The sequence below is a fragment of the Amphibalanus amphitrite genome, unplaced genomic scaffold (genome assembly GCF_019059575.1).
Source record: "Amphibalanus amphitrite isolate SeventyFive unplaced genomic scaffold, NRLGWU_Aamphi_draft 001389F_arrow, whole genome shotgun sequence".
Classification (NCBI taxonomy): Eukaryota; Metazoa; Arthropoda; class Thecostraca; order Balanomorpha; family Balanidae; genus Amphibalanus; species Amphibalanus amphitrite.
In genome coordinates, this window is record NW_024882882.1 from 99,591 (window position 1) to 111,058 (window position 11,468).

The window sequence follows — 11,468 nt, forward strand, 5'->3', positions numbered from 1 at the left end:
CTTCCAGGTGCCCCAACGGGTTTACCCTGGTAGCCGAGTGGATAGCGTGACGTCAGCGTGCATTTTAGACTTTCGAAGGTTTTGGGTTCGAGGCCCGTTTAGGACGGAAAATTTACCGTAATCAGGGGCGTTTCCGGGGCTCGAACCCAAAACCTTCGAAAGTCTAAAATGCACGCTGACGTCACGCTATCCACTCGGCTACCAGGGTAAACCCGTTGGGGCACCTGGAAGTGTGTTATACCGATCTCAGTTTAGGGGCCATTTAGGCTCCGCCCACTTTCGACCACGGCGAATGCTGGCTGTGGCCTGGAATTGAATGTAAGATTTGGATGCAGCCGAGCGTTTGCTATTCCTAGGTTGTGTGTGCACGCGTTTGAATGGGCCAGACATCGTTGGATTCTGTGTCTAAGTGCTGCTAATTACTATTCGTTCAAACCACCTGACCTCTTCTTTGACATAACTACGTCACTTTTGAACGTCCCAACCCTTCTGAATGTTCCCCAATTGCGCCAAACTGCAGAGAACGATTGTCCAATCACATTTTATTCACTGGGACACTGAAAAACAACCTCCAAACCGGCATATGTAGGGGAGACTGGGGCTATGCGTTACACTTTTTGGTCTTCTGCACTTAGTGGCCAAGCTATTCAATGAAATTGCACCAATTTTGGTCACATGCTAGCTGAATCAATTTGGAAAGCACATGCAAACTTTCACTTCTTTACGACTATTCACTTTTATGTGAAATTCAGAAAACCAAAGCAAGATTTTTGGGGTAAGTTGAAAAATTGTGGGGCAACTTGATACACGATATGGGGTTACATGTTACACTTCTTTTTTCGTAGTTTCTTCATCATTATAACGGTCATTGGCCGTCCTATCGGAACCGATCATAAGCCTCCCTAATGGATAATACTAAACATGCTTTCCTTTCTCATTGAAAGGCAAGAACAATAAAGCATAAACCATTACTGTACTCCACACGCATGAAAAGGCTCATCAAACATGGCTCAATCTCTGATTTGCCTTTACAGCGACGCCAAGGGCACCATGCATTGCCATACTGACCGGAGTTTGATTTTCTGCACGAAATTTACGCCCAGGTGAAATGGAGCACGCTATAAGCAGTCTTGGATAGCCATCTTTAAACATGCCCCGCGGCCCTGCGGCGGCCGACTTTCACAAGACTGAACTCAAATGTTTGTTAACATGAAGTGGCTAGTGCGTTTTACTTGGTGATCTTACAAAAGAAATCATCGCTTAATTTTGTGAACATACATTCAACATTCTTACACAAATAACCTTGACAAAAAACGATCCAAAGTGTTGGCCAGCAAAAAATACTTTTGCTGTCACAACTTACCCCAGTGCGCCTACAGGGTGACATGGCGTTCCACCAGGTCTGAGCCTGCAGTGACATGTAAAATGTGCGTAACCTTTCTGTTAGCGTAAATATTGGCGCCATATCAAGAGTATTTTTAAAGATATTTCCTTTGTAACAACTTACCCTTGTAACAACTAGCCCCACTCTCCCCTACCTAATCTCACAGACCTTACACACATCGTAGACATATGAACATTGAACATGCTTCCGAACGGGACAGCGTTTTATGAAACGAGCCACATAAGCACGTGCGAGAACGGGACACATAAGTGCATTAGAGAACGGTATGCAACGCTTTAGAGAACGGGAAACATTGGGGAACGGAAACGGGGCACAGCGCACTAAGAAACTGGACGTATTAGCGCGTTCGGAAACGCGATACATTAGCGCATTCGGGAACGGGAACGCCGAACGGGACACATCAGCGCTGGGGAACGGGTCACATCAGCGCATCAGGGAACAACATTGTTCTTGCGAACGGACTTATTGCTCTATCGATAGGAAGCTCGAACTTCGTATAATTCGCAGTAACACACGCGAAATAAAATAAACTACGGACACGAGTGATCTGTCGAGACGTGAGGAACCACAAGCGACGACCCCTGAATCGTCCGAATCGATGATCCAGGCACAAACAAGACGGCGGTAATCACAGACGGGACAGATGGGAATGGCCACACGTGACAGTTGTTCCCACGTCCCCTCAGTTACAATCCAAAGGAAAATGTCCGTGTGTTCAAGCCACGGTCCACAAGAAGACAATAAACGCAGAATAACTCCTCACTAGTCACTACTAGCTAGATGTTCGAGACAATCGATCTACTGAATCTCCCAAATTAACGCGGCTCTGCATGATATAAAAATGCAACAACAACGCAGTTCTGCAGGGGACAAAGTCATGAGATACCGCGCCCCATAACGGATAAGTCGCGCACAAAGTCCGCACGTGTCGCGGCATTCCGCATTACGATATCATCGAAGTGGTCCGAGTTATCATAATCGGAAGCCGGTACCACCGACCTCTCGACAAATGTAGAACAAATAATGCACAAACTATGGCTGACGCCCGACCAGATAGCACACCAATCTGTCATATTCTCATGATGAATCAAGTTAGTTACATCAGCCATAACGGAGTCGGAATTGGCGAAACAAGGTCGACCTCTAGCTTCGAATCATACCTATCCCTCCACGATGCTATGGTGGACAACAAATAGATGGACACAGGAAAGATTGGGGCAGCAGGTACACAATACACATGCATGTCTCGGAGCGGCAGAATCACTGGCCATTGCAATTAACCACGACCATCGCAGAGCTATGGAATGATATCTAACACTGGAGGAAGGCTCTGGACTGTGCGACGTTGCGCCGCCGCCCGATGGGACGGGAATGGCCCTACGGGACCCCCACCCCCGCCCCGTCGCTCAAACGGTTACTAGAGAGAGTGTAGTCCAACGAGGACCTACCCTCACCAACGGTTGGTCAGAGGGGGAGACTGCCAGACAAGAAAAGGTGGTGCACCTGAGTGAGGATACCAATGGATCGATCCTGAGAAGTGAAGAAGGCAAGAACGGATAACAATCGTTTCATATTGAACGTTTAAATGCACACAGGTCAGACAAGAGGAGAGATCAAAGATAAGAGACAGGTAATTGAAGAGACAGCGTGCAGACGGTTCGAAACGGGCGGGTGTCGCCGACCGGTCGACGATGCTGCCATCTGTGCCAGCGGTGTGAGCGCCAGCTGCTGGAGGTCGCTCGCCAGCCCCGGTGGCGCCATCTGCAGCGGCGAGCGCTCCGCCTCGTTCTGTAGGTCGATCCGCGCCCCGGACTGGACCTGAAGGAGCCCCACCTCCGCCTGCGGGCAAACAGAGGGAGCGGAGATAAGATCAGATAATGAAACAGCTCACAGTGTCATTCGCCAAGAGCATCGCACTACCACACTGCTGGACCTGTGCCTTGGTTTCATGAACCGGACCTTAGTTCTTTCAAAAGCTGCCTTAACCCTCGCCCTGGCAGGGCATTTTTCATAACACGGCCTGGCAGGGGGGGGGGGTCGATGCGACCCCCCCCCCCCTCGCGATTGGCTCCTATGGCACCTAGAAACACCAAATTTGGTAGGTAGGTGGGCCCCCTGGAGTTCTCGCCCCTGTGCAAATTTGGTTGCTCTTGGTCAATATTTAGGGGGGTTTTGGGGGGTATAAATGTAAAAATTTCGCTAAAAACAGGTCAAAAGTTTTTCGCTTATAACTTTTGATCCAATTAAGATAGAGCAAAAAGAAAAGCATCAGTGAACTCAGCACGTCAAGGCGCGTCGAATGATATACTTTTTAGCTTGCTTAAGTGTACTTGAAGTTTTTCTTAAATTTTAAGTAAACTTAAATAAATAAATTAAGTTCAAGTTAACCAAATTGCATCATATCGCATATCATTCGATTCGGCTGATCACCAGGAACACAATGATACCATTTTTTAAGCTCTAGCGTCATTATGTGCCAAGTTATTGGCAAAAACGTCATTTGACCTCAGTTGACCTCATTTGACCTGACCCATGGATAAGTACACCAAACAAAGAAGCACCAAGTGACCTCAGCTGTTAAGTACTGTGGTTTGAAAGCACAAAAGTGATAGAACGAAGCGGATATCTCCAGTATTTTCCGAATTTAGTATTTTCCCATAGGCTTAACATTACGACGTAATGACCTCTAACTGACCTCAGGTCAGTGACCTAAAAAACCCGAACTATATGTTATAAAACTATGTAAACTTAGCACATCCTGAAAGTTTGAAGGAAATCAGTCTAAAACTGTGAGTTGGACAGGTGCAAAAAGAAAATTGAAATTTGACCATGACCTTGTACCGATTTTTTTGACCTGGTGACCTGACCCAAGGTCACCCGGACCTGAAATTTTTAGGTCATATGTAAAAAGGCTGCCCCATAAGCTGTGCCAAATTTGGCGGCGCTGCGCGCCGCCGTTTTTACGTTATTTTCAAAAAACCTTAGGGGGGGTCGCATCGACCCCCCCCCCCCTCTGCCAGGGCGAGGGTTAACAGCCGCAGTCAATGAACATATTTGGCAGATATTGTAATTGGTAAGTATGTATATACATGCTCTTGGACTCATGTTTGCCAACAGACATGGTGATTAAGGCTGTTGAGCCGAGATCAGAGTATACCTATAGGCCGAGGTAGCCTTCAACTTTCGGCAACCGAAAGCGACTTCAATCGATAGAAAAGGTGCTTGGTAGAAACTCAGCTCATGTTTTTCTCCCTTCTGTCCTTCGTCGTCTCACCACCCGTGGATTTTTGAACTTCCAAGTCTAGCTAGGAATCCAGGAAACTTCTACCTAGAAAACGTCTACCTGGGGAAACGTCTACCTAGAAAACGTCTACCTAGGGAAACGTCTACCTAGGCTAGGAAACGTCCCTCTAAGAAATGAGTATTGAGTGCCTGGTAAACGTCTATTTAGGAACATCCCTTATAAGCCTCGGCCCCTACCTACTAATAACACTGACGTGACGAACAGAAAACTCAAAACGGTCGTCATCCTTGGCTCAGATATAATCAGCCAAAAGAATAGTATCTACCGCCATTACAAGACTGATGGTGCTGGGATGCGATCCAGCGACCTTTCTCTTACCCTGTTCTCCGATGAGTACGTCGGCTGCTATGAGATGGTCCATGAGCAGCGAGAGAATCTTGGTCTGGAAGGACATCTGCTGAGCCAGCGTGGTGCTCTCCGGGGTCACCTGACCGCGGGGATGGGGGACAGGGGGTCATTGACAGTGCTGACAGAGTCATTGACAGAGATGATAAGATCACTGATTGAGCTGACAAGGTAATGGATGTGTCCAATAGTGTAGCTGACAATTCTGACACTCTCAGAGTTGTCTCACTCTCAGAGTTGAGAGTTGACTTGTCTCACTACCTCTGACAATGTCTTTGACACCTTTTATAGTGTCACCGAAACAAATACATCTTTTTCCAGTCATTCATACACTGCTGATGAACACAAGCAGGCACATCCCCGGCCATAATACGCGGTTATTTATCATTATTTGCCCCTCTCCCCCCCCCCCCATTTCATGAAGCGCACACTTTACGAGTTCCGACCATCGCAGGCGACAGGGTCGCTATCTAATCTATCATATGCCCGATATCTGCAGCAACCAGTGCACCCCCCCCCCCTTACACGATTACAAATCCCTCCTCCTCCCACCTATTCAAATACTTCAGGCTAGGTATCTAATCAATCAAGTTTGTAGCCGGCCTGTGCAGGATTCGCCCGTGAGATTGATAAGTCGCCAACGCATTGCCATGCCCTGTAGATACTGACACCACCAGTCACTCCGTCTTGAGCCTTGGTCAGTCACACTCGTCAGGGACCTGAGACCGGACCGCTCCTCTCCAGAGTCCAGTCTGGTCCCCCGAAATGGGCGGGCCTTTCCCGCTGATCGCGCTGTTGGTTGTAGCGGTTATGCGATGGCATGTGGTCTCAGCCACCGACTGTTACATTTCAAACTGCGAGTTTGTTGTGCGGGACGAATGCCAGACCTCCGAGATAGTGAGCTGCAGCATGAGACACCGGCCATTGAAACAGGTGAGGGAGACAGAATGGGGGGGGGGGGGGGAGCCGGAGGAAGGTACATACAGGTCTCGCGAGATTAAGCGGTAGGTTTTGCACTTTTACATTTCCGGTTATATCTCAGAAACTAATCGATCTACGATGAAGCCATTTTACACGATCATGGCCGGCTTGTTACCCAACAAGACGATCGCATCTTCAACACTTAAGAGCTTAAGACGACGAAGGTATAGCCTGAAGTACACTTAATTTTCTATATCAAAGCCTACCGCTAAAACCCGCGAGACCTGTCTGTACCTAATGGACAAAAAAAGAACATGGTTGTTTTCATTATGAGAGTTTCAAAGCTAATCGCGGGTAACTCGCTTGTAACCGCGCAGATATCATTGTGGAATAGTTTTGGATGATGAAGAACATAATCTAATTAATCTTGCTCATCTTGCTATAGTCTGACAAACCTAGAAAGGAATGGAGTAAAAGCACTCGGATCCCTTTTGCACGCGTTTTGCTTACTGGAAATGTAGGAAGGATTCGGATAAAATGTGTCTGAAATGCCGCGAGAGAAATGTTCTCGGATATATGTATATTTGTGAGGCAGTATACAAAGATACCTGCATTAACGACGGCTCGCGCCTCAGATTCATTCTTTCTTGATATTGTCAAGGAGAATAGTTACAGGGTGCTGGAGCATAATTTGATGACGATGGTAATTACGTTGGTGTTACTCTTCTTGTGTCTTTTTGCTCTGCGGTCTGTTTCAGCTTCGGCTTCTTTCTCTCATGATGGTGATGCCTGATGGTGGTGATGATAATTATCTCGCGTCCCATTACGCTGTAGTCAGGACCACACATGCACTCCGCATAGGGGAAGGGGTTAGATTATACCGGGAAAGAAGTCAATCATGTGCATCGCCCATTTCACTCACGGGACGTTGGCTTACGGTGGTCATGTCTGTGTTTCAGATCCACATCACGGCAGCATCGTTTCCAAAAGGTGTGCGAGACTTCAAAATATCCTATGCTGAGACCATAACGATCGGTGCGGACTCCATCTCCTCTCTGCCATTTCTGGAGGACATAGAGATCACCAACGTCAACACCTTGACCCTGCTGGCCAGGTCTCTGGCGCGCGGAGGCTACTCCGAACGGATCACCGTGAGTATACGCGCAGTGAAGAGTCTTCAGCTGCACTCCATGATATTCGAAGACTGGAGAGGAAGCTCAAGAATCACCATAACAGAAGTGGATGACTGCAAGATGTTACCGTTTTCCATATCCAACGCAAAGTTCCGCAGCTTGGCATTGAGCGGAATACGATCACTGGCTGTTCATGAAAGCGCCTTCAGCGATGATTCTCTGATAGAAAAAGTTAACATGACAGGTATCAAATCACTTTCGATAGCAAAGCAAGCATTCACGTCAAATGTCACAGTGTTGAAGACCTGGATTGAAGACATCGAAAACCTCACCATTCACTCAGGTGCACTCTCCCGGGACTCGAGGATGAAGGAGGCCAGGCTGGAAAAAGTGAAGTACCTCACCATTGAGCCGGATGGCATTGAGGCAGACATTGGTGACCTGAGAGTAAAAGACGTTGTCATGGAAACGTGTGGTAGCAACACCTTCGGAAGCATGATTGGGTCCCTGTTCCTGAGCTCATCGCATATTAATCGAACCAGAAAGCATTGCATTTCAGCTTCCACAGAAATGAAGGAGCTGATTCTAGAAAACAGCCGATTTGACGAGATCGAAACATCGGGCATCTTCGGGACCGTTGAGAATGTTCGAATCAAGAATAGCACGTTCGGAACAATAGCAAAGGAAGGACTTCAGCTGAATGTTACGAAGTTCTCAATTGAGTACAGCACTATCGCTGAAGCGTTGGAGGAAGCACTTACGGTGCGTGCAGACAACGATATCACAATCAGGAAATGCACGATCAATGCTGTGCAAAAGGGAGCCTTCAGCTCGCTAAGGGTGATGCAGGGAAACGGCACAGCTTACCACCGGATTCTGTTAGACAATCTTCACATAAAACATCTACAAAACGGTTCGCTGCAGTTTGACCAGAACCAAACAGTAATAGTGCATGGCCTGGAATTGGGCATTAACTGCACGTGCGACATAGCGACAGCGCTGGGACTAGATGTATCTTCTGAGAACGACTTCTGGATCAACGAGACTCTTTGCGAGGTCAATAACACACGGTGGAAACTAGACGACTACCTGGAGGAGTTCTGCACGGAGCCCACCACCACTCCGCTGCCTACTAATCCGACCAACCTGCTCAGAGGAGGCAGGCCGCCACTGCGAGGCGGGCCGCCACTGCAGGGCAGACCGCCACTGCTACTGCCGCCTCAGACAGCCGGTGAATCAAATGAACAGGACCCACAAACGATCCCCGAGACCAGAGACCAGACTCCCGGCGATGGCTCAGACCAGACTCCCGGCGATGGCTCAGACCAGGTCCGCACTGGCTCCACCCACAATGCGGCCCTGGTCGCTACCATCATTCCCGCGGGCCTGATTGTGTTATTTGTCATTGCTTTGCTCGTTCATGGACAATTCAGACAACGGGCGGGTGCTGAACGACAAAGTGGAGGCCGACGCATGCGAACGCGACGACGCCGTCGCTCGCAAGATGTCACTGATGTCAGGCTCCATCAAACGTCAGAGATTGTCACGAGACCCCTGCTGGGAACCCCTGAAACTCGGCCTACCCACGGAGAAGACTCACGTCGACCGATCGGCGCACCGGTTCAGGACGTAGTGGAGACAGTCGACATCAGCTCTCACCACGCGTCAGATCAAGGTGTTCCAACAAACCAGGCCAGTGCAGGGCCAGCCGGGACACACAACACACGTGTAACACATTCAGAAAGGAGACCTCAGCACGTCTTCCTGATGCCTTTACCGCCACCTCCGCCAACGGAAGCGCTTGAAGAGTGTGCGCACGGTCAGGAAGATGATGCTGATGATGATGTATATGAGGCTGTCGAGGCGCATTACCAGGAAATAGCCGAATGTCATCAACAGATGGAACAGGGAGGGCCCGCAACACTCGGGTCCGCCTCTCTCACACGTCCCTCCCCCTGCCACTATCACCGGCTCAACCCAACCCACCATCACTACCAGTGCCTGAAATCCACGACACAATATGATCATCTCATACACCCACTATGACATCGCGCCGTCACCCAGAAAACCCAGCAGCCGCATTTCAACTCACCTGGCAACGTATATATGTACGAGGAAATAGGGTATACTTTGTTGCAATAGGTCCGCCCTGAGCCGTGACCCTCCGGCTGACCCGAAGCTGGTTCCTTAGCTCCGCAGTGTAGCTCAGTGCTCAGATGAATCGTGTTTAGCTCAATTTTAGCTGCAGGTACCTACCCGTATATTTGTTGTGTCTATTGTGACTTGTTGGCTGTAATTAAAGTGTTCGCCGTAATATATATTTCCTTGCGATGGAGGAGCGGTTATGGGAATCAAATCAACAAGACGATCACAGTCGTCTGGGAACTTAGTGAGAGCATTTTGACCTGACAGCGTCCTGTCTTGTCCCGGCAACATTGGTCTCGATTTTATTAATCCTCAAGTTCTTTTAACCCGCGCTGTGCTTGTGGTCTGAACTTCCCGCCGAGTGTTGGGGGGGGGGGGGGGCGTTTTCAACCCATCCCCGTCTAACTCGGCTCCTGGGACACGTGGCGACACACGGTAAGCGCCAATCGAAAGAGAGTGAAAAAAAAAATAAGGACGAAAACACTTCGGTCATTTTTAAGGTCTGGTCAAAAGTTTGGTCGCCAGACGTCATCAAAGGTCAAATTTAGTCGATTTCAACAATTTTGAAACACCCGACGGCTAAGTCGTGAACCAATAAAGCTACAGCGCCGCAAAAAGCGCATTGGCGATAGGTCTTTTAACGGTATTTCGCTAACGGGTCCTCAGATTTGACCTCAGATCAACGGTTTAGCCTCCAGAGTCCAGAAGGTAAAGATCCTATCAGAGAAGTCTGTGCACATATATATAACTAGGAAACTGTCAAATGTGAACGGTTTGCAGTGGTGAGCTGATGGGAAGCCACACTTTTAGATTGAGTAGTGTAGGTACGGTGCATGATATTCTGAGATACAAGAATACATTTTCGTAATTATTCCCGTAATCTATATGCACTGCAGCTTGCACGCCTGCGTCGCCAAGTTGTAAATGATATTTTTTATGAAGATCACAAAGCGCGCCCGAAAAAGATCGTTCACATTGCAGAATTTGGATGTAGGTAAAATCACCTTGCAACAAAATGATTAAAATATGTAGCCTGTAACGGTCAGGTGATTTGATTGCATGGTCTATAAGTTGATTTACTTTCCGGTGCTATCGAAGGTGTGATCTGATATGCATTCAAGTTTACGAGCATTGCATTATACCCTGACCGCTGACGTCAATACCTATACTATCAGGCGCCCAGGGCTTATCCAGCTCACAAAGCCTTCAGACCACTTCGCCATCCGATGGCATGTCTATGATAGGAGTGTGACTTATGCACTAACAACGCAGACCCACAGCTCTCCCCGGGGTCGGGGCGGACACAGCCAATGGTGCCGTCCCGGCCTGGCCGGACGGGCCGCACATACAACTGGGGATACGCTAGACAGTTGTGATTCGAAAGTGTCCTGTTTTCAACATTGTTGTTGTGTTGGGTCATTGTTATATAAATAACTTATAAAAAAACTTTTATCCACGTGTATGATCCGCTTTCATACACCAGCCAATATTTACGATAATGTATTATTGCGGTGTTATTGGCCTTGTTTTGTGTGTTTATTGTCAAAGTCCGTCGGACTGTTTATGGCAGCTATGTGACTAACTGTAGGTAATGAACGGTAGTGGTGTATGAATTTGTGACATTGTGGGCTGTGATATCATGACTGGATGACGTGAAATAAACAAATGAATGTCATAAAATGCAGATTGGTAGAACCCTCGATTTCAATCGTAGCCCGTAGGTTTATAAAATGATGCCGGAAGGGCTGCATACGACAAATTGACGTCAAACGCAGCTAGAGTGATTGGGTGGATCCGATGTGAATAACCTACAGGCACAATGTTTGATGCTCTGCAGACTATGCTGAGCTAAAATGGGCCTCGAAATCAGCAGACCGGGACGACATCCTATATCACAATTCCCAACCCCCATTGAATCTAGTAAATTCCCCAGATCTCTCTACTATTCCCTGCCCTCTCTCTCTCTCTCTCTCTCTCTCTCTCTCTCTCTCTCTCTCTCTGTCTCTCTCTCTCTCTCTCTCTCTCTCTCTCTCTCTCTCTCTATCTCTCTTTCTCTCTTCTGTCCCTTCCCCTCCCGCTGACCTGGTATGGTAGTCATGTTGACGTCCCTGCCCTGATGATGGCCAGGTTGGCACGTGCTTCTGTCACCTCCGTCACCAGTTCCAGAAGATGTTCGTACAGCGATTGGCTCAGCTCGCATGGAACTTCGTTCTAA